This window comes from Mustela erminea, chromosome 1 (genome assembly GCF_009829155.1).
Source record: "Mustela erminea isolate mMusErm1 chromosome 1, mMusErm1.Pri, whole genome shotgun sequence".
Classification (NCBI taxonomy): Eukaryota; Metazoa; Chordata; class Mammalia; order Carnivora; family Mustelidae; genus Mustela; species Mustela erminea.
The window spans coordinates 161291961-161312523 of NC_045614.1; the positions used below are offsets into that span (position 1 = coordinate 161291961).

Here is a 20563-nt window from a genome sequence, read left to right on the forward strand (position 1 = left end):
TTGCATGGTAGACTATTACCTTTATTTTTTTTTTTTTTTAAAGATTTTATTTATTCATTTGACACAGAGAGATCACAAGTAGGCAGAGAGGCAGGCAGAGAGAGAGAGAGGAGGAAGCAGGCTCCCCGCGGAGCAGAGAACCCGATGCGGGACTCGATCCCAGGACCCTGAGATCATGACCTGAGCCGAAGGCAGCGGCTTAACCCACTGAGCCACCCAGGCGCCCCGCTCTTTTCCTTTCTTAATTTAGTCTTCCATCCTGATTTTACTGATATATTCTATTTTTTAGTATCTTCAGTCTAAATGATATCCATTATTAGATATTATCACACTGTCCACATTTTTTCCCAGTCAAAGCTAACTTACCAAAAGTACAGATAACCTCAATTCTTTTTAAGTTATCAGTCATATTTATCTCAGTCATTACTGGGTAGTATAAAAATTTTGGTGGTCAAACCTTTTTAGTTTCATATGTTTTTTTTTTTTTTTAAGATTTTATTTATTTATCAGAGAGCGGGGAGAGAGCGAGCACAGGCAGACAGAATGGCAGGCAGAGGCAGAGGGAGAAGCAGGCTCCGTGCTGAGCAAGGAGCCCAGTGTGGGACTCGATCCCAGGATGCTGGGATCATGACCTGAGCCGAAGGCAGCTGCTTAACCAACTGAGCCACTCAGGCGTCCCAAGTTTCATATGTTTTTTTCCAATTGAAATCTTTGTAGGGATCTTTAATATGTACAACAAAAATGGATTTGTTAAGGATATAAATGTGTTTTTATAAGTTCATAGGAGTTTTATGACAACAGTGGGTAGTTTTGATGAAATTGAAGTTAGATTATGGATGACAATCTTAAAAGCTTTTGCAACCAGTTTACTTTTTATATTAATTTCATGGTATTCTTTAATGTCTGATTTGTATAAATAGTAGCAAATGGTAATAGTCTTTTTCCTCTTTTTAACTTTTTCTTTTGAAATAATTGTGTATTTACAGAAGTATCACAAGTCCTGTATACCCTTCCTTCAGCTTCCTCTAGTATTAATATTTTACATAACCTTAATATGTTTATCAAAACTATTGAAATGGGGTGCCTGGGTGGCTCAGTGGGTTAAAGACTCTGCCTTCTGCTCAGGTCATGATCCCAGGGTCCTAGGATCGAGCCCTGGAACGGGCTCTCTGCTCAGCAGGGAGCTTGCTTCCCCCTCTCTCTCTGCCTGCCTCTCTGCCTGCTTGTGATCTCTCTCTGTCAAATAAATAAAATCTTTAAAAAAAAAAAAAAACTAAGAAATTAACATTGATACCATACCATTAACTAAACTGCATATTTTATTCACATTCACATTTATTCCCTCAGTTTTCCCACTTAATGTGTTTTTTCTGTTCTGGACAGTTTCTGTCTTTGTCTTTCATGACCTTGATACTTTTGAAGAGTAATGGTCAGAAATTTTGTCCCGTGTCCCTCAATTTGGATTTACCTGATGTTTTCTCATGATTGGACTGAGGTTAAAAATTGGGCCGCTGCCTTCGGCTCGGGTCGTGATCTCGGGGTCCTGGGATCGAGTCCCGCATCGGGCTCTCTGCTCGGCGGGGAGCCTGCTTCCTCCTCTCTCTCTCTCTCTGCCTGCCTCTCTGCCTACTTGTGATCTCTCTCTGTCAAATAAATTTAAAAAAAAAAAAATTTTTGAGGAAAGGGATGCCTGGGTGGCTCAGTCGGGTAAGCATCTGCGTTCAGCTCAGGTCACAATCCCAGCATCCTAGTATCAAGTCCCACATCAGGCTGCCTGCTTTTCCCCCTGCTTGTGTACACATTCTCTTTTTTTCTCTGACAAATAAAATCTTCAAAAAAAATTGGGGAAGAATACCACCAGAAGCAGTTGGTTAAGGTGGTGTCTGCTAGGTTTCTTATTTTCAAATTCCAGTTGTTTATTGCTCATAAGAATACAACTGACTTTCATATAATGATGTGTTCCGCATCCTTGCCAAATTTATTTTTTTATAGATTATATTTTTTTTCAAAGATTTTATTTATTTATTTGACAGAGATCACAAGTAGGCAGAGAGAGAGAGAGGAGGAAGCAGGCTTCCTGCTGAGCAGAGAGCCCAATGCGGGACTTGATCCCAGGACCCTGAGATCATGACCTGAGCCGAAGGCAGAGGCTCAACCCACTGAGCCACGCAGGCACCCGCCAAATACATTTTTAATTCAACATTTAATAATGTTGATAATAAATGTTAATAATAAACATTTAATAATGTTTGTTGCAAGTCCTTTTAGATTTTCTACATAGATAGTCCTCTCTTCTGCAATTATAGTTTTACTCCTTTCTTTCCGATCTGTGTATCTTATATTTTTCTTATCTCATTCATCAGGGTAGGATTTCCAGTAGTGTTGATTAGGAATAATGTGAGTGGGCACTCTTACCTATTACTGATCTTTGGGAGAAAGCACTCAGTTTCTCACCATTAAGTAGGATATTAGTTGTATATGCCCTTTATTAAAAGGTTAAGGCATATTAACCTTTTAACCATATTAAACCTATATTAACCTTAACCATATTAAAGGGTTAAAGCATCTCACTTCTGTCTCTAGTTTGCTATGTTTTTATTATAAATCTTTGATTTGGTCAAATTTGTCTTTATCTGTTGAAACAATCATACAGTATTTTGTGTTATGTCTGTATTAGAGGTTACATTCATTATTAAGAGAGCCTTGCATTCCTCAGGCGAACCATGTATTATTTTTATATACTGCTGGATTCAATTTGCTGAAATTTTATTGATGAATTTTACATACTGTTCATGAGGTATATTGTCAGTGGTTTTCTTCTTATGTCTTTGATTTTGGTTTATGGTAATGTTAGCCTCAATATGAGTTGAGAAGTGTTCCTTCTCCATTTTCTTGAAGATACGGTATAGAATTAGAATTTTTCTGTGAAACCATCTGGGCTTGAGAGTTTTTAGAAAATTTTAAATACAGATTCAATTACTTTCTTTATACTTAACTTACTATTTGTTTTTGAGTTTGATAGCTTGTATTCTTGAAGGAATTTTGTTCTATAGTGGAGATAGAAGGGAAAGGTCTTGGTGGTGTTTCTGCCCCTTGTGCAGAGCTGTTGTTCCCCTACCCTGGTCTGCACCCCAGAGGATACTTCTTAGGGCTCCCGATCTTTCTGTGAGTACCAGGTAGAGTTCATGGAAGAAGAGCCTGTGAGACAATGTGGACTCCGCACAGTATCTTTGGCCCCAAGGGTTCGCAGTATTCTGCCATTCTGGAGTCTGCCTTTACGTTTGCCAGCTATATTAACTGTACTACCTCATGTGGGCTTGTGTCACCTCTCCTTTTTCCTGAAGGGAAGACTTTGTATCAGTTGTTTACTTGGCAACCTTAGGTCTCCTATGGAATCACATAAAGTCTTAAGTTGGAAACTATTTTTGTTCTTTTTTTGCTGCAGGGATAAAAGAAATACTTTTTACAGGTCTCTACATCCTGAGGCAAAAGTCTTTATGTTTTTTAAAACACGAGTTTCAAGATATATTCAGTTAAGCCAAGTGGTGGAATGTTTATTCTGACCTTTGCACATAAATTATTTAACCTGGAAATACATGATAGTGTGAAGATGACTTGAGAGCTCCCAAAGCACTCTGCAAAATTCAGTTGTCTAGAGAATGTACTTTATTTTGTAGGATTTGGACTTCTATTTGCAGTAAGGAGAGACAACCAAGCAACTTAAGCCTAGATTCTCCTAAAGTATTAGGTAAGTAAGAAAAATAGGCTTGTTAGAAGGAATTCTACTAAGTTGATTCATAGGTAAAGCTTATTACTTGTTAAGCTACTGGATGGAAGATGCTTTGTGTTTATTATTTATACTCTTTCTACGTTCAAACAAGGGAGCATATTCTTGCAGTAAAAAAGTATATATATCTGAATTGAGGTAAACCTGGTCTGATGAGAGTATAGAAGTAGGATAAAAATACCTATAGAGGGTGAAATTAAAAACTTTGTAGAAGAAAATGTAGGAAATATATTGTGACCTAGGATGTAGAAGTCTTAAACACCAGCCCTTAACCCTACCCAGCATGATCCAGAATGCAGAAAATAGATGAATTTTACTATATCAAAATTATGGATTTATTTAAAAGAGACAATGCAGACAAACATAATAGACATGGTAGTTTGGACGAGGATATTTATAAAGTGTAAAACTGACAGGGGACTCATCTTTTTAGACTATGCAGGGAAATCCTACAAATCAACAACAGAGAACAATCAGGATGTCAGTTAATCCTTTGTATAACAAATTACCCCAAAATGTAGTGACTTAATAATAAGCACTTATTATCTCTTACAGTCTGTAGGTTAGAAATGTAGAAGTGACTTAGCCCTGTTTATGGGTCAGGGTCTCATGATGTTGCAGTCAGCATGTTGGCCATGGTTGCAGATATTTGAAGGCCTGACTTCAGATCCTGGAGGATCCACTTATAAAACAATTCACTCACTTGCCAGATGACCAGGAAGTTGTGCTAACTGGTAGCTATTTTCTCAACTTGTGACCTCTCCATAAGTTTCCTTGAATGTTTTGACATGACAGCAGGCTTCTCCTGGAGGAAGTCATCTAAGAGAATAAAGCAGAAACCACAGTATCTTTTATGACCTACTCTGAGAATTTATACAGCGTAATTTCCTTAATATCCAGTTGGTTACACAGATCCGCCCTATCCAGCCCTATCCTACACAAAGATGTGAATGCTGTGAAGCAAGAGTCATTGTGAGCCATCTTGCAGATTGATTAAGTCCATAGCCAGGATTTCTAATTTTTTAAAAAAGATAAAATATGTATGAATAGGCAATTTATAGGAGAAAAACCCCCAAAGCTAAGAAGTATATTTAAGATAAACTTACCAGAGAGATGTTAAAAACAAGGTGCTTCATTATACCCATTTAGTTGGCAAACATTTGGTTGGATAATGACAAGCGTTCGAAGACATGTGAAGATATTGGAACCAACCCTATGACTGCTGGAGTGTAGACCGATATAGCCATTTTAGGAAAGAATCTGGTAGTACCTCATCTAATTAAGAATGTCTTACTCCTGTGTGTATAATCAAAGGAATGGATGCAGAAGACTTTATAGGGATGTATTAGACAAACTCAGCTTTCCACCTGTGTTTCTTATGTAGAACACTTCAAGTCACCAAATGTGAAGAGATTTTTACCCACACCAAGCTGTTTTCTGTGATAACAGTTCAGTATCCTGCAATTTAACTCCATTCTCACTACCTGGAGATAATACAGACCCACAGGTTAAGAGCTCGGTCCCACAAATGTGTGCCCACCATACTTCAGATCCCAATATCAAGTGATTGGTCCCCAGGTTATAACTTATGTCTGATTTAGTTACAAAATTAAAATTAATCATATTCAATTAATTTGCAAGAAGGGTTCACAGAACTCAGAGAAGCACGTTTACTGGTTTATTAAAGGAACAGATGAACAGCCAGATGAAGAGATACATAGGGCAAGGACTGGGAGGGCCCTGAGTGCAGGAACTTTTGTCCTTGAGTTGGAGTGCCTCACCCTCCCAGTGTGAATGTGTTTGGCCAACTCAAAGCTCTCTGAATCCTTTACTATTGAGATTTTGTGAAGATGTGCTCACACAGCCATGATCAATCAACTCTATTTCTTGTCCGTCTCCCTTTCCTGGAGGATGAGGTATGGTACTGAAAATTCCAAACTTCTAATCATGGCTTGGTCTTTCTGGTGACCAGCAGCCAACCAGGAACCGACCCAGAATCACCTCGGTAGAACAAAAGATGCTCTTAGTGCTCTTATCACTTAGGAATTTCTAGGAGTTTTAGGATCCCTGTTGTCAAGAACTGAGGACAAGGACCAATCTATTACTATTTTGTAAGGGACAGTTGGGAGGATGCCTTTGCTATATTGTTTGTAGTAACAGAAGTTGGAAGCGATCTGGCCATTTTCATTGGTAGGGTTTCAAGGTACTATACTGCAATTAGATAAACATGATCCAACATGGTTCTTAAATACAGTTCTGAATCAAAAAATTGGGTCTCGATTATTTCCTTTGTAGTTTCTGTTGTTTTCCATTTTTATTTGGCTACTTCTTAAACATAACAAACTTAACATGTCTAAACCAAAACTCCCAGATTTATATCCACTACCAAATACCAGCTACCACAACTGAGCTGCTGCCAATAAAAACCCATTACCTTCTAATAATCTTCCATTTCAGTTAATGTCATTACTACCAATACAGCTACTAAGCAGAAAATCCTAGGAATCATCTTTCTTCTTCCTTCTGTCCACCCCTACATAGCAACACATGCCTTGTCTCAGTAACAGGTCCTGTCCTCTCTACCTGTACAGTACAGCCTGGTTCCTGGGATTCTTCATATTGAACCAGCAACTCACATGATTCTAATGCAGGAGATTCATGGATCACACTTTGGGAAGCCCTAAGAAATTGAGTAAATTTTCCTTTTTGAAATAATTTTAGGGCTCGAGAGGGAAAAATTAGAAGATATTTATTTGTGCTTTTTAAAATAAAAGTCATTTTCTTGATTCCATTATTATTAGTGAATCAGCAGTTCTCAAATGACAATACCTTTCCAGATTTATCTCCAATACAGTTGGTAAGCATGAAAGTTTATATTTAGTAAACAGGAGATAGCTAGGATCTGGGCTCTAGAGTTAGTATTTAATTCCCAGAGCTCTTACTTTAGTTGTGTAAAAACTTAGTTTGCTTGCCTTTGAACCTCCAGGCTCCTCACCTATAAGAATAACATTTTCTAGCCATAGGGTTATTAAGAGGATTGAATAAGATAGTACATGTAAAGCACTTAGCACAGTTCTTGACCTTTAATGCCACTGCTAGTATAATAATGATCACTGTTGCTGCCACTCTAAATTAGCTAGCTTTGAGTTTACAAGTATCGCAGATCCAGCAGAGGGCAGTAGAATAGCACAAGATTTAAATACTAAAGCATACTGGAGATGCCAGTTACAAAAAATCACTTCTCCCTCTATTTTTTGTTGTAATGGAGGAAGGAAATGGATGATGTTGGTGAACCTTCAATATGTTTAAGATTCTCATCCCTCCATTTACTGAAGAACAGCAATGCATCCAGGTTATTTTGGTTATTAACCCTTTATCAGCCATGCGATTTACAAGTATTTGGGGTTTTGTTTTTGTAATTATTTGCGGTTTCAATCTCCTAACACCTCTCTTGTCCTTCATATCTATCTTTCTATAATGAGGGAAATGGACTAAAATTATTTTTGTCTTATCAAGGTATAATTGATCAAATGATGTATTTAAAGTATACAAAGTGGGGGCACCTGGGTAGCTTAGTTGAGTGTCCAACTGTTGATTTCGGCTCGGGTCTCCATCTCTAGGTGGTGGAATCAGGCTGCATCTGCCTCTGTGCCCAAAGGAATCTGTTTGGGATTCTCTCTTTCCTCTCCCTCTGCCCCTGCCCCTACTCATATGCTCACTTGCACTCTCAAATAAAATCTTTTTTAAAAATATACAAAGTGATGGTTTGATATATAAACAAATTGTAAATGGATTCTCACAATTAATACATGCATCACGCTACATATTTGCCTTTGTGGAAGGTGATGAGAACACTTAAAATCGACTCTCTTACCTAAATTTCAATTATACAATAAAGTATTAGCAATTATAGTCACCACACAATAAATCTTGATACGTTATTTATCTTATAACTGAAAGTTAATATGCCTTTTCACCAATCTCTCCCTATTTCTCCCAGCCCCTGGCAACCACCAATCTACTCAAGTTCTATGAGTTTGATTTTTTTTTTTTTTTTAAGATTCCACATATAAGTAATAATGTATGTTATCTTCTATCTGGCTTATTTCACTTGGTGAAATGCCCTCCAGAGTCATCCATGTTGTTCCAAATAACAAGATTTCCTTCTTTTTGAAGGCTGAATAGTATTCCGCGTGTCTGTGTGTGTCTTAAATTTTCTTCATCCATTCCTCCTTCAAAGGACAGGTTGTTTCAATATCTTGACTATGAAAAATAATGCTGCAACGGCCATGACGGTACAGATAACTCCTTGAGATAATGATGTTTCCTTTAGACCATACCCAGAAATGAGATATATGGATCATATGGTAGTTCTGTTTTTAATTTCTTGAGGAACCTCCATGTTGTTTTCAATAGTACCTGTACCAGTTTACATTCCTTCCAACAGTGCACAATGTTCCTTATCTCCACATCCTGATCAATATTTGTTATCTCTTTTTGTAGTAACTGTCATAACAGGTATAAGATGATATTTTATTATGGTTTTTTTTTAATTTTTTATTTTTTATAAACATGTTTTTGTTTTATTATGGTTTTGATTTGCATTTCCCTAATGATTAGTGACATTGAGCATTTTCATGTACCTGCTAGCCACTTGGATGTCTTATTGGAAAAAAAAAAAAAAAAAGGTCTTTTCAAGTCCTTTGCCCATTTTAAAAATTGGGATATGTGAGGTTTTTTTGCTATTGAATTATAAGAAGTTCCTCATATAATTTGGATATTAACTTTTTATTGGATATGTGGTTTATAAATATTTTCTCCTATTTCACAGGTTGCCTTTTCCTTTTGCTCATGTTTTTTTTTTTTTTTTTTTGCTGTACAGAAAGTTTTTAGTTTGACATAGTCCCACTTGCTTATTTTTGCTTTCATTGCCTTAGCTTTTGGTGTCAAATCCAAAAAAAACATTGCCAGACCAATGTCAAGGACATTACCTACTGTGTTTTCCTCTTAGGAGTTGGTTTCAGGTCTTATTACAAGTTTTTAATATATTTTAGTTGACTTTTGTATATGATATAAGGTAGGGGTCCCAATTTCATTCTTTTGCATGTGTCTATCCAGTTTCCCCAATATCGTTTATTGAAGCAACTCTTTCCACATCGTTTATTCTTGACAGCTTTGTTGAAAATTAATGGACCATGTATGTGTGGGTTTATTTCTGGACTCTTGATTCTATTCCATTGGTCTGTGTGTTTGATTTTATGCCAATACCATACTATTTTGATTACTATAGTTTTACAGTACAATTTGAAAGTAGGCAATATAATGTCTCCAGTTTTGCTCTTGCTCAAGATTGCTTTGGCTATTCAAGGTGTTTTTGTACTTCCATATGAATTTCAGAATTGCTTTTTTCTATTTCTGTGAAAAATACTGTTGGAATTTTTATAAGGATTATATTGAAACTGTGGATTGCCTTTGGTAGTATGGACATTTTAACAGTATTCTATCAATCCATAAAAATAGAATATCTTTACACTTATTTGTGTCATCTTCAATTTCTTTCATCAATATTTTATAGTTTTGTGGGTACAGATCTTTTCCCCCCTCAGTTAAATTTATTCCTAAATACTTTATTGGTTTTGATGCTATTATAAATGGGATTATTTTATTGATTTCTGTTTTGGATAGTACACTGTTAGTGTATAGAAGCACAACTAGTTTTTGTGTATTAATTGTATATCCAGAAACTTTACTAAATTTCTTTATTAGTCTAATAGTTTTCTGACAGAGTCTAGGGTTTTCCATATATAATATTATATCTCCAGACAGAGGAAATTTACTTCTTCCTTTACTATTTCCATGTCTTTTTTCTTTTTCTTGCCTGATTACTTTGGCTGGACTTCTACTGCTATGTTGAATAGAAGTGGTGCCAGTGGGCCTTCTTGGCTTGTTCCTGCTCTTAGAGGAAAAACTTTCAGCTTTTTGCCATTGATTATGATGTTAGCTGTGGGTTTGTCAGAGATGACCTCTATTATGCTGAGATGCAGTCCATCTGCACTCAACTTGTTGAGAGTTTTTATCATAAAAGGGTATTGAATTCTGTCCAATGCTTTTTCTTCATACAGTGGGGTGTTCAGATTATTTTTATCCTTCATTTTATTAATGGGTTGTAACATATTTGTTGATTTACATTTTTTGAACTTTTCACCAATAAATCTCACTTGATCATGGTGTATGATTCCTTCAATGTACTATTAAATTTGATTTGTTAATATTTTGTTGAAGATTTTTACACTTATGTTCATCACAGATATTGATCTGTAATTTTCTTCTGGTGTCTTTGTTTGACTTTGATATCAGGATATTGTTGGTCTTGGAAAAATGAGTTTGGAAGTGATCCCTCTTTTTTTTTATTTTTTAGAAGAATGTGAGGATTGGTATTAACTCTTAAAATGTTTGGTAGAACTTACCAGTGAAGCCAGATAGTTCCTAAACTTTTCTTTATTGGGAGATGTTTGGTTACTGATTTCATTTCCTTATTCATCATTAGTCTATTCACATTTTCTATTTCTTCAGGATTCAGTCTTGGGAAATTATATGTTTCCAGTAGTTTATTTCATTTTTTCTAGTTGATCTAATTTGTTAGCACATAACTGGTCATAGTAGTTTCCTATAATCCTTAGTATTTCTGTGTTATCAGTTGTAATGTCTCCTTTCACTTGTAATTTTGAGTTTTCCCCGTTTTTTTTCCTTAGTGTAGCTAAAGATTTTTCAATTTTGTTTATCCTCTTGGTTTCATTGATCTTTATGATTGTCTTTCTAGTCTCTATCTCTTTTCCTGCTCTGACCTTTATTTTGCCTTCCTTTTGCCAACATTGAGCTTAGTTTATTCTTTTTCTAGTTCTTTTTCTAGATTCTTTCTAGTTTTTCTAGTTCTTTTTCAAGTTCTAGTGTAAAGTTATTATCTATTTGTGATCTTCCTTCTTTAATGCAGCCATGTATCACTATAAACATCCTTATTACTGCTTTTCCTGCATCCCACAGGTTTTGCTATGTTTTGTTTTCATTTTCATTTGTCTTGAGATGTTTTTAAATTTTTTTCTTATTTCCTTTTTGTTTCAATAGTTGTTCAAGAGTTGCTTAGTTTTCATGTATTTGTGAATATTCCTGTTTTCTTCTTGCTGTTACTGACCTATTTTCATTCCATCATCGAATGCGTACATGAGAAAAATCAGGGAAGGGCATTGTATTAGTCTACTTGGGCTGCCATAACAAAACATTGCACACTGGGTGGCTTAGGCAACAATTTACTTTCTCGCAGTTCATGATCAAGATAACTGGCAAATTCTGTTTCGTGAGGAGTCTTTTAATGGTTTACAGATAGCTCTCTTCTTGCTGTGTCTTCATATGGCCTTTCCTTTGTGGTGTGCAGGGAGAATGAGAGAGAGAGATTGAGAAATGTCTTCCTCTTCGTTTAAGGTGTCAGCCCTATTAGATTAAGGCCTCATTGTTACTACTCTTCTTAACCTTAATTGAAAACATCTGTATAAGTCCCGTCTCCAAATATAGTCACATTGGGAGTTAGGGCTTTAACATATGAATTGGGAGGAGGAAGGACACAGTTCAGTCCAAACAGGCATATTTTAGAGATGTAACTCACAATTCCTTTAGCAAATAACAGGAAACAGGTAATTTCTTCACAGTATAAGTGCTAGGGGACATTGAATAAAGCAGAAGTTAGTGTCAGTCTGGGGTGTGGAAGGCTTTTGAAGGATGTGAGGCATTCACATTCGTTCATCTGTTTACTTGGGAAAGAATTGTTGGGTACCTACTGTATGCCTAGCACTATGTTTGGCATTAGCATATAAGATGAACAGGATATGATAAACGTCACTGACCATCTCAAGTTGACTGGGGCATGTGGAAGTGCGCACACTGTAGCCTGGAATCCTGAGCTGGTGAATCATGAATCCTGTTATGTAAACTGGGCCCATGGTTCAGGTTAAGGTTTTGTCTTAGGTTTCCTGTGGTTTTGATGTGGCATGATTAGAAACAACTAGAGTTAGCTCAGAATAGTTTTGCAGAAAATCTGGCTCCCTGAAGTCCTTCCTGACCAGACTTCCAGACTCAAAACATAGCAATACACTTCAAAACATTAGGAGGTGGGGAAGGCTCCCAGAAGAAAATAGCTCCTTCCCACTTAGGCATGAAAGTGAGTATGGCAGAATGATAATTTAGGCCATTTCATTGTCAACGAACATTTAAACACCATACAATCTAGACTTTGTAGGGTAAATGTAATTGTCTTACTCTACAAACAAGGGAATGTAAGCTCAGAGAAGTTAAGAGGCTTGCCTGTTGTCACAGTGCTAATAACAGAACTGGAAATAGCATCCTGTCTTGGTGTCAGTTCCTCAGATATGTTGGTATTTATATTTACCACAATGTAAGTACAGAAATTGAAAGTAAGCTTTCCGAAAATTTCACGGAAGGTTGACATTGCCAAAATATCCAAGCTCTTGATCATTTGTTTTTTTCATGATGGATTCATACTAATTTTACAGAAGTATTTGTTCTGACAAATTGGAAAGAAAAAACTGGTCTTTCATCACAGGTTGTGAAGGCTGCTCTGCAGCGTGCCATCTCTCAAGTAGTCCCTGATGGAAAGGGTAGGTTGATAGAATCTACATTGGGGGGCAGCCCAAGCTCTGGGAGACTGGCATATGCCAGAGAATTTGCACTAGGTCTCTGCCCTATCCTCCATTGATTCCTCTTGCCCTCACCAAATGTCAGCCACTCCTTAGGGCCTGTCACTGATTCCCTTCTTTTCTTCCTCTGTACTCCCCTTGAGTTCTCATTTATTCCCCACCGGAGTTGCATTATGAGCCTGCCTCAGAAAACTGTTTCCTCCCCAGCACCTTGCTGATTCCAGTTTCTCATTTCAATTGTCCTGCTCCTCCCAGTCAACATACTTCAAGTTTAGGATGCACAGATTTCTCTCTTCTCCAATCATAGCCCTTTCCAGTCACATAGATTCAGTTATCCTTACCTGCTTCAAGTTCCTCAACTCCTTATCTAATCATTCATCCAAAATCTATTCTGAGTTTTCATTCACAATTTTTCTGGCTCCCCCGTCTTCCTTTCCATCCTCACTGCCACCATGGCAGCTCAGTCCTTCAACGACTACGATGGCCTCCTCACTGGTCTCTGCTTCTGCATGCTCTTTCTTTGAACATATCTTTCATGTACCGTAAAATGCTCATTAGCTGGTAGGACTTTATCCCACTTAAAAACTTTCAGTGACTCTCTCTCTTTTTTTTTTTTTTTTTTAAGGATTTTATTTATTTACTTGACAGAGATCACAAGTAGGCAGAGAAGCAGGCTCCCTGCTGAGCAGAGAGCCCGATGCGGGGCTCAATCCCAGGACCCTGGGATCATGACCTGAGCTGAAGGCAGCGGCTTTAACCCACTGAGCCACCCAGGCGCCCCCAGTGACTCTCTTAATAAAAATAAATTCCAAACCTTTACACTGATGATGAAAGCCTGTCCAGTTGCCCGGTCCCAATCCATCTGTCCAGACTTGTCTCTCACTCCTCCATCACATACCTTCCCCTCCAGACAACTGGAATTTCCTATTGTGATTTAAGACAGTCCCTGTACTTTCCTATGCTGTGTTCCTGTTCCAGCTGCTTTCTCAGGCTAGCCTGATTCTCCCTCATCTCTGCCCATCACATGCCACTTATCCTTTAAAGACCAGCTCAGATGCTACTCTTTTCTCTCACCATTGCCAGACATGATATTCTTGTCTACAAAATTATAGAATTTTGATTGTATCGCCATTGTGGCACTTAATTTCTTAATATTTTACATTATAGTTCTTTGTGTACATGTAAAATCTTTCCTAGATTATCCATTCCATGGGGGCAGAGTTGTGTTTTTTGCATGTAACTGGTACTTTGAATAAACAAATCACATGGATTATAATTCAAACATTATTTTTATTCTTCACCATTCCTTCAAACTTGATTTAGTAGCAATAAGCCTGCCCTGACGCTGGGTAAAGGTTTCGGCATACTCATGGCTGTTCTGATCTTCCTTGGTTAATAGATTGTCCTAGAATCATGTTTGCAAACAGTCACGATTCGTATCACTAAGCTCGATCTACTGTAGAAAACTAAACCCTAGAATTGACATGAAATTTTCTCTCTTGGTCTTGCTAGAATGGGCACCCATCTTTCTATTCTCTCCCTGTTCACTTCTTTGCTCATGCTTGAGAGATTTTAATAAATTGCAGTTACCTATTTAAATGCTCAATTGTCCTGCCTTTGGCCATTAGGAGTCTCTTCAAGTTTGTTCCAAATCTTTCTGATATAACTTAGTAATCTTTTATAGCTCCCTTGCTCTCTTTCTGACAAGATGTTTTAGATTTATTTTGTACATTTCTTGCCCCAGACCCTGAATTAACTGTTTCTCCAACAGGCCCCAGTTTTGAGTTGTTGTTTTTGTTTGCTTTGTTTTGTTTTTAAGTGGGAAATGGTATATCGAGACCAGAATTCTGGTATTAGAGATATTCATTGCTACAGGGTTGGTCACAGATTTTAGGCTTCTTGGGTGGATAGACTTTAGAAAGATCTCCCTCCTTCCTTTTCTCCCTTCTGTCTTTTCTTCTCCTCCTCCTTCTCCCCACCCTCCTACCTTTCCTTTTTTCTTTTTTTTAGCCAACTATCTCCTAGCTCTGTGTGCATACACACACACACACACACACAACACACACTAAGATAAAATATTTAATACCTCCATCCAAAATTTAGGAATGCTAACAGAAACTTTGACCTCCATATTACACCTGTATCTTTCTTCTTTCACAAAGACTCATGATTCTCAGAGACAAAGGAATTGGTAGAATTAGATTATCCTATAAATACATATTTACTTTATCCTATATTACACACATAATAGCTTAGAAGACAGTATTTTGTTTATTTCAGGAAAACTCTTTATGTTTTTAAGTATTTTTTCTCTTGCTTTGTTTTTTTTCTTCACCAAGGAATTAGATCTTTTTTTGTTTTGTTTTGGGGTTTTTTATTTTAATTCCAGTGTAGTTAACATACAGTGATATATTATTTTCAGATGTGCAATATAATGATTCAACAATTCTATACATTACTCAGTGCTCATCGTGGTAAGTGTGCTCTAAATGTCCTTCACTTATTTTACCCATCCCCCTACCCACCTCCTCTCTGGTGACCATCAGTTTGTTCTCTATAATAAAGAGTCTGTTCTTCTTTTTGTCTTTTTTTTTTCCCTTCTGTTTCTTTTGTTTCTTAAATTCCACATATGAGTGAAACCATATAGTATTTGTTTTTCTCTGACCCACTTATTTTTTTTTAAGATTTTATTTATTTATTTGACAGAGATTACAAGTAGGCCAGAAAGGCAGGCAGGGAGAGAGAGGAGGAAGCAGGCTCTCCACGGAGCAGAGAGGCCAATGTGGGGCTTGATCCCAGGACCCTGGGATCATGACCTGAGCTGAAAGCAGAAGCTTTAACCCACTGAGCCACCCAGGCACCCCATGACCCACTTATTTTGCTTAGCATTATACTTTCTAGATCCATCTAGGTTGTTACAAATGGCAAGATTTCATTCATGGCTGAATAATATTATTTCATACACACATACATATATATATACACATATACGCATACACACCCACATATTCACATATGTATGTGTGTATATAGATAGATAGATAGATACCCATCTTCTTTATCCATTCATTTATTGGACACGAGCTTCTTCCATAATTTGGCTGTTGTAAATAATGCTGTAATAAACATAGAGATACATATACCATTTCAAATTAGGGTTCTCATATTCTTTGGGTAAATACTCAGTAATGTGATTACTAGAGAATATGGTAGTTATATTTTTAAATTTTTGAGGAACCTCTGTACTGTCCTCCACAGTTGCTGCACTGGTTTCCATTCCTTTGTCTCTTGCTATAGTCTTTGTCTTAGAGCCTATTTTGGGGGCATCTGAGTGGCTCAGTTGGTTAAGCATCCACCTCTTGATCTCAGCTCAGGTCTTGATCTCAGGGTTGTGAGTTCAAACCCCACATTGGAGCCCAACTTAAATAAGGGAATGAATGAATGAATGAAGTCTATTTTGTTCAATATAAGTATTGCTACCTCTGGCTTTCTTTTCACACTGATTTGCATGAGAAATGTTTATCCCTTCACTTTCAATCTGCATGTCGTTAGATCTGAAAGGAGTCTCTTGTAGGCAAGATATGGAAGGGTCCTGCTTTTTATATATATTCTGTCACCTTATGACTTTTGGTTGGAGCATTTAGTCCATTTACCTTCAAAGTAATTATTGATAGATGTGTATTTGTTGCCATTTTGTTACTGGTTTTATGGTTGTACTGGTAGCTCTCTGTTACATATTGAATTTTCTTTGCCTACTTTCAATTGTGTTATTTTCTCACAAATCTTTTTACCTATTGATTTCTTTTGAATTTAAAAACTTGCCTCATTTCACCTTCTACTTCATCAAGGCATTCTGTTGGGCTAATTGCCTCTTGTGTTCTTGTTAGGTCTTTGTTTTTGAAATATGTTTTGTTATTTTATTTGTAATTATTTTTTGAATTGTCACTTCATTTGAGTTTTTCTGATCTGAATTATGTTGTTTTCTTATGTCTTATATAATTTCTTTTGGCTCTTTTTGAATCTCTTTTGCAAACATGTCTTTCTGTTATGCAACACTTTCATTGTTTGTGGGGAAGTCTCTTTTCTTATAATTTTGTATGGGATTTGACCTCAGTACTTTTCCGTTTCTTAATTAGTTTTTCCAAATTTTTAAAAAGAAAAATTATTCAGTCTAGCTTTTCTAACTTCAGAATGCTCTATTTTCTGTCTCTTTTTTATAAAAGTAAAAGATACTGCAGCTTGTTTTTGAACTCTATTTCCTTTCCCCACCTTTATATGAGCTTTTTTTTTTTCTTCATCTTCATCATCTCCATCCTACTCTGCTCTGTTGTCATTCCTAATAGCTACTACTCAGCATAGGGCCCTGTTGTAGGAGGGAGCATGGGCCCTATTTTGAGAGTTCATGGGGACTCAACTTCTCTATCCTCTAACAACTGGGCTCCTGTGGTTACCTGCTGATGGAGTGGATACAGCTAACCCAGTTTCAGCTGCTGTTTTCCATTTGGACTGCGTATGTTCCAGTGATTCAGTTCTGTTAGCTATGTGTGGGTTCTCTTATTCTCATATCCGAGAGATGCCTATTGCATCCCTCTTATTACTCCAGGACAGGGTTGATATCATGTAGATTTATGCCTGTTGGTAGTTTGTCTTCCTCTGTGGTCTGTGGAAAAGTTTATTATCTGGGGTTTTGTTTATGTACTTGTTTTGTGTGTGCATGTATGCATATGTTTTGGTAAATGTTATTTATAAATTTTTGGTTTTGCTATATAGTTGAACTATTTGTTTTGATGTGGGAATTTGGAAGCATTCAAAAATATGCTGCTGCCATGCTCAACTTCCCAAAATGAACTATGAACTCCTGAATCATGTTAAGAACATAAAATTTTCCAAAATTTTTTGTTTCTCTTAATAAATCCCATCCAAAAGGAGGTGGTTGCTTTGATTTTTCAGTTATCTCCTTTTTTAAAATTATGTTAAAAAATAGTGACTTGTTTTTGAATTCTGTGTCTTTCCTCCACCTTTAAGTGAATATTTTCTTATACATAAACATTTTCTTTACATAGATATCCTCTGGTTTTTATCCTCTCTTCCTCCATTTCTGCCTTCCTTTCTCTCACTCTTAAACCAAAACAAAAACTAGTAAAAGGATTGTGCTTTCTAGTTATTGACTTATATCCAAGAAGAATTGCAGCAGATGGTGTCTGAGCTTCGCCATACCCTTGCCCTCACTGCTTTGGTGAATACCGCCCAACTTCCAATTGCCGGCACCTATACTCCTTTGCTTACAGGCTTTCCCTGACCATCAGAGTGTGTTTGGTTTACCTGAGCAGCATGCTAGAAATGCCAGTGCTCATCTTGGGAGCAGTCTTCAACTAATGACTGATGAGAGCAGATGTATATAATAGAAAAATGACCCACTCAAAGATGTCCACATCTCAATCCCCTAATCTACAAATATGTTACCTTACCTGGCAAAAGCTATTCTGTAGGTGTTACTAAATTCATGATCTTTAGAAGGAAGATTATCTTGGCTTATCCATGTGGGTGCAGTCTTATGAGTCCTTAAACTAAAAGAGGGAAGTCACAGTCAGAGAGCAATTTGAAGATGGCTTTAAAATGGAGGAAGGGGACCCCAGCCAAGCGATGCAAGTGGTATCTAGAAACTGAAATGGTTCTCCTCTGGAGTCTCCAGGGGCAACCCTGCTGTCATCCTGATTTCGGCCTACTATGTATGACCCATTTTGCACTTCTGACCTTTGGAACTGTAAAATAATAAGTTTGTGTTATTTTAAGCCACCACTTTTTTTAATAGGAGCAATAGGAATCTAATAAGATGGTTAAATGCCCCCAGCTTCTTCAGTCCTTGAGTGGAATGACCCTGAGGCATCTTTCAGTATTGACTTTCAGGGTTCCCAGAGGTGAGGATTAACTACCTTATTCACAGCAGTAACTTGCTAGAAAACAAACCACTTATTAGTTTCCTCCTTTTTCCTGTCTTCTTCACTCCCCTATATTGGGAACACCTCCAAATAAACTGTTTGTGCCTGAGTCCTCAATTTGGGTTTTGCTTCAGGAGGAACCCAATCTAAAATGGAACTTGAAATGGTTTTGGTGAGAGACTGATATAGGTACTTGTTCAAATTCTTCAAGTTTGAATCAAAGGGGAAGAGATTTTTTTTTATTTATCACAATTTTTCCTCATTTCCTTGGGAAGTGGGGCGAAAGCCTGAAACTCCTCAGGTGGTCACAAAGCATAATCCCTATCTTTGTTACAGAGCTTTTTGTTTTATTTTTTTGTACATGATCATTGTGTGGTTCTTGGGTACTTAGGGTAAAACCCTGCATTCTAAGTCTCCAGATCTGATTTCTAGCTTCTCCGCTGCCCACAGGAATATGAATCTGAGGAGGAAGTTTGAGGCAGATACTGCAGATTGGTTCATTCTGCACCAGAGTTTTTCAACCTTGGCACCATTGACATTTTGGCCTGGATAATTCTTTGTTGTGAGTTCTGTCCCGTGCATTGTAGGATGCTGAACAGCATCTCTGGACTCTATCCACTAGATGCTACTATTACCCCCACCCCAGTTGTGACAACCAAAAATGTATCCATACATTGTCAGATATCCTGAAGGGTCCAAATTAATCCTTGGTGAGAACCATTCCTCTATATAAATCCAACACCTTTGTATCTTGCCTTCCAGTACTCTGGAGACAGGCAAGCTGAGGGCAGCATTCCCCAGACCCTCTTATAGTTAGGATTCTGTGTGTCACACTTGGAACAGGGAAGTGAACATCACAAAGCAGCGGGCATGTGACTTTTCTGACAAGCACCATCATGGATGTATTTGTTTTATTTTGTTTCTAGAACAGTAGTGGGAAGGATCCTGTCTCTGGCTTCACAGGTACTGACTACAGGGGCAGCAGTGTGATTTTGTTATAACAACCCTATTGGATAAATACATAGGTCTTTTTGGTATTTCTTCTCACTACATAACACCTAATTTGGTTTTCTGGGGCTTCAAGAAATTTGAAATGAATCCTTTTTTGATTAAACTAGCTATAAACAATTCTATTATCTGAAATATAGTCATTCCTATCAGGACAATGGACAGAGAGTGTCACAACCAAACTGTAACTTTGGCTATAAAAAGGAAGTAGGGAAAAAGATTCTGGATTTAGACTGTGTAGACTGGAGAGCTTATGAACCAAGTTGTACATCAAACAATCCTTGTATGGCAGAAACCATCCTAACTTTGCCTGTAACGTTAACCAAAAAGTTAGGAAAAATTCAAAATATTAGTGTAAGTGTGCTGATCCCTGCTTCTTTCAGCAAAATCCTGCAAGATATGGATCAACTCAAGGTGGAAGTGGAAGGAAATAGCACTTGGCTAAGAGAGGCCATGGGCTTGTGGCCTGCAATCTAAGTAGACTAAACCTTCACTAATTTGGAAACTTGCAGAGTTAAAAAAATTTCACCTGTGACATTTACCCAAGGGAATTGAAAACTTATGTTCACACAAAAATCTGCACAAAGATACTTATAGCAGCTTAATTCATCATTGTGAAAATTTGGAAGTAGCCAAGATGTCCTTCAGTAGGTGAACGGATACACAAATGGGTATATCCAGATAATGGAATATTGAATGAAATGAGCGGGGTTCCTGGGTAGTTCAGTGGATTAAGCTTCTGCCTTCAGCTCAGGTCATGGTCTCGGTGTCCTGGGATCAAGCCCCGCATGGGGCTCTCTGCTCAGGGGGGAGCCTGCTTCCTCCTCTCTCTCTGCTTGCCTCTCTGCCTACTTGTGATCTCTTTCTCTTTCCCAGTGTCAAATAAATAAATAAAATCTTTAAAAAGAAAAAAAAAGAGCTATCATTTCCATTTTTATGCAAAAACATAGAGGAATCTTAAATGCATATTCTATTAAGTGAAAGAGGCCAATCTGAATGGGCTACGCACTGTAGGTTTCCACCATTTTGTATGGAAAAAAATAAAACTATGGCCATGGTAGCTGCAAGAGGGTGGAGAGGAGAGAGTCAGGGATGAGTAGGCAGAGCACAGTGATTTTTAGGAC

The 20563-nt window shown here is 37.4% G+C and overlaps 1 long non-coding RNA gene across 1 annotated transcript; it reads left to right on the forward strand.

Moving 5' to 3' along the window:
- Positions 1-2241: 2241 nt before the first annotated feature.
- LOC116594099 lies at positions 2242-20209 on the forward strand. The gene is made up of 3 exons (XR_004287049.1): positions 2242-3748; positions 18305-18410; positions 18882-20209. It is a non-coding gene; the product is annotated as an uncharacterized LOC116594099 (long non-coding RNA).
- The last annotated feature ends 354 nt before the right edge of the window (positions 20210-20563 follow it).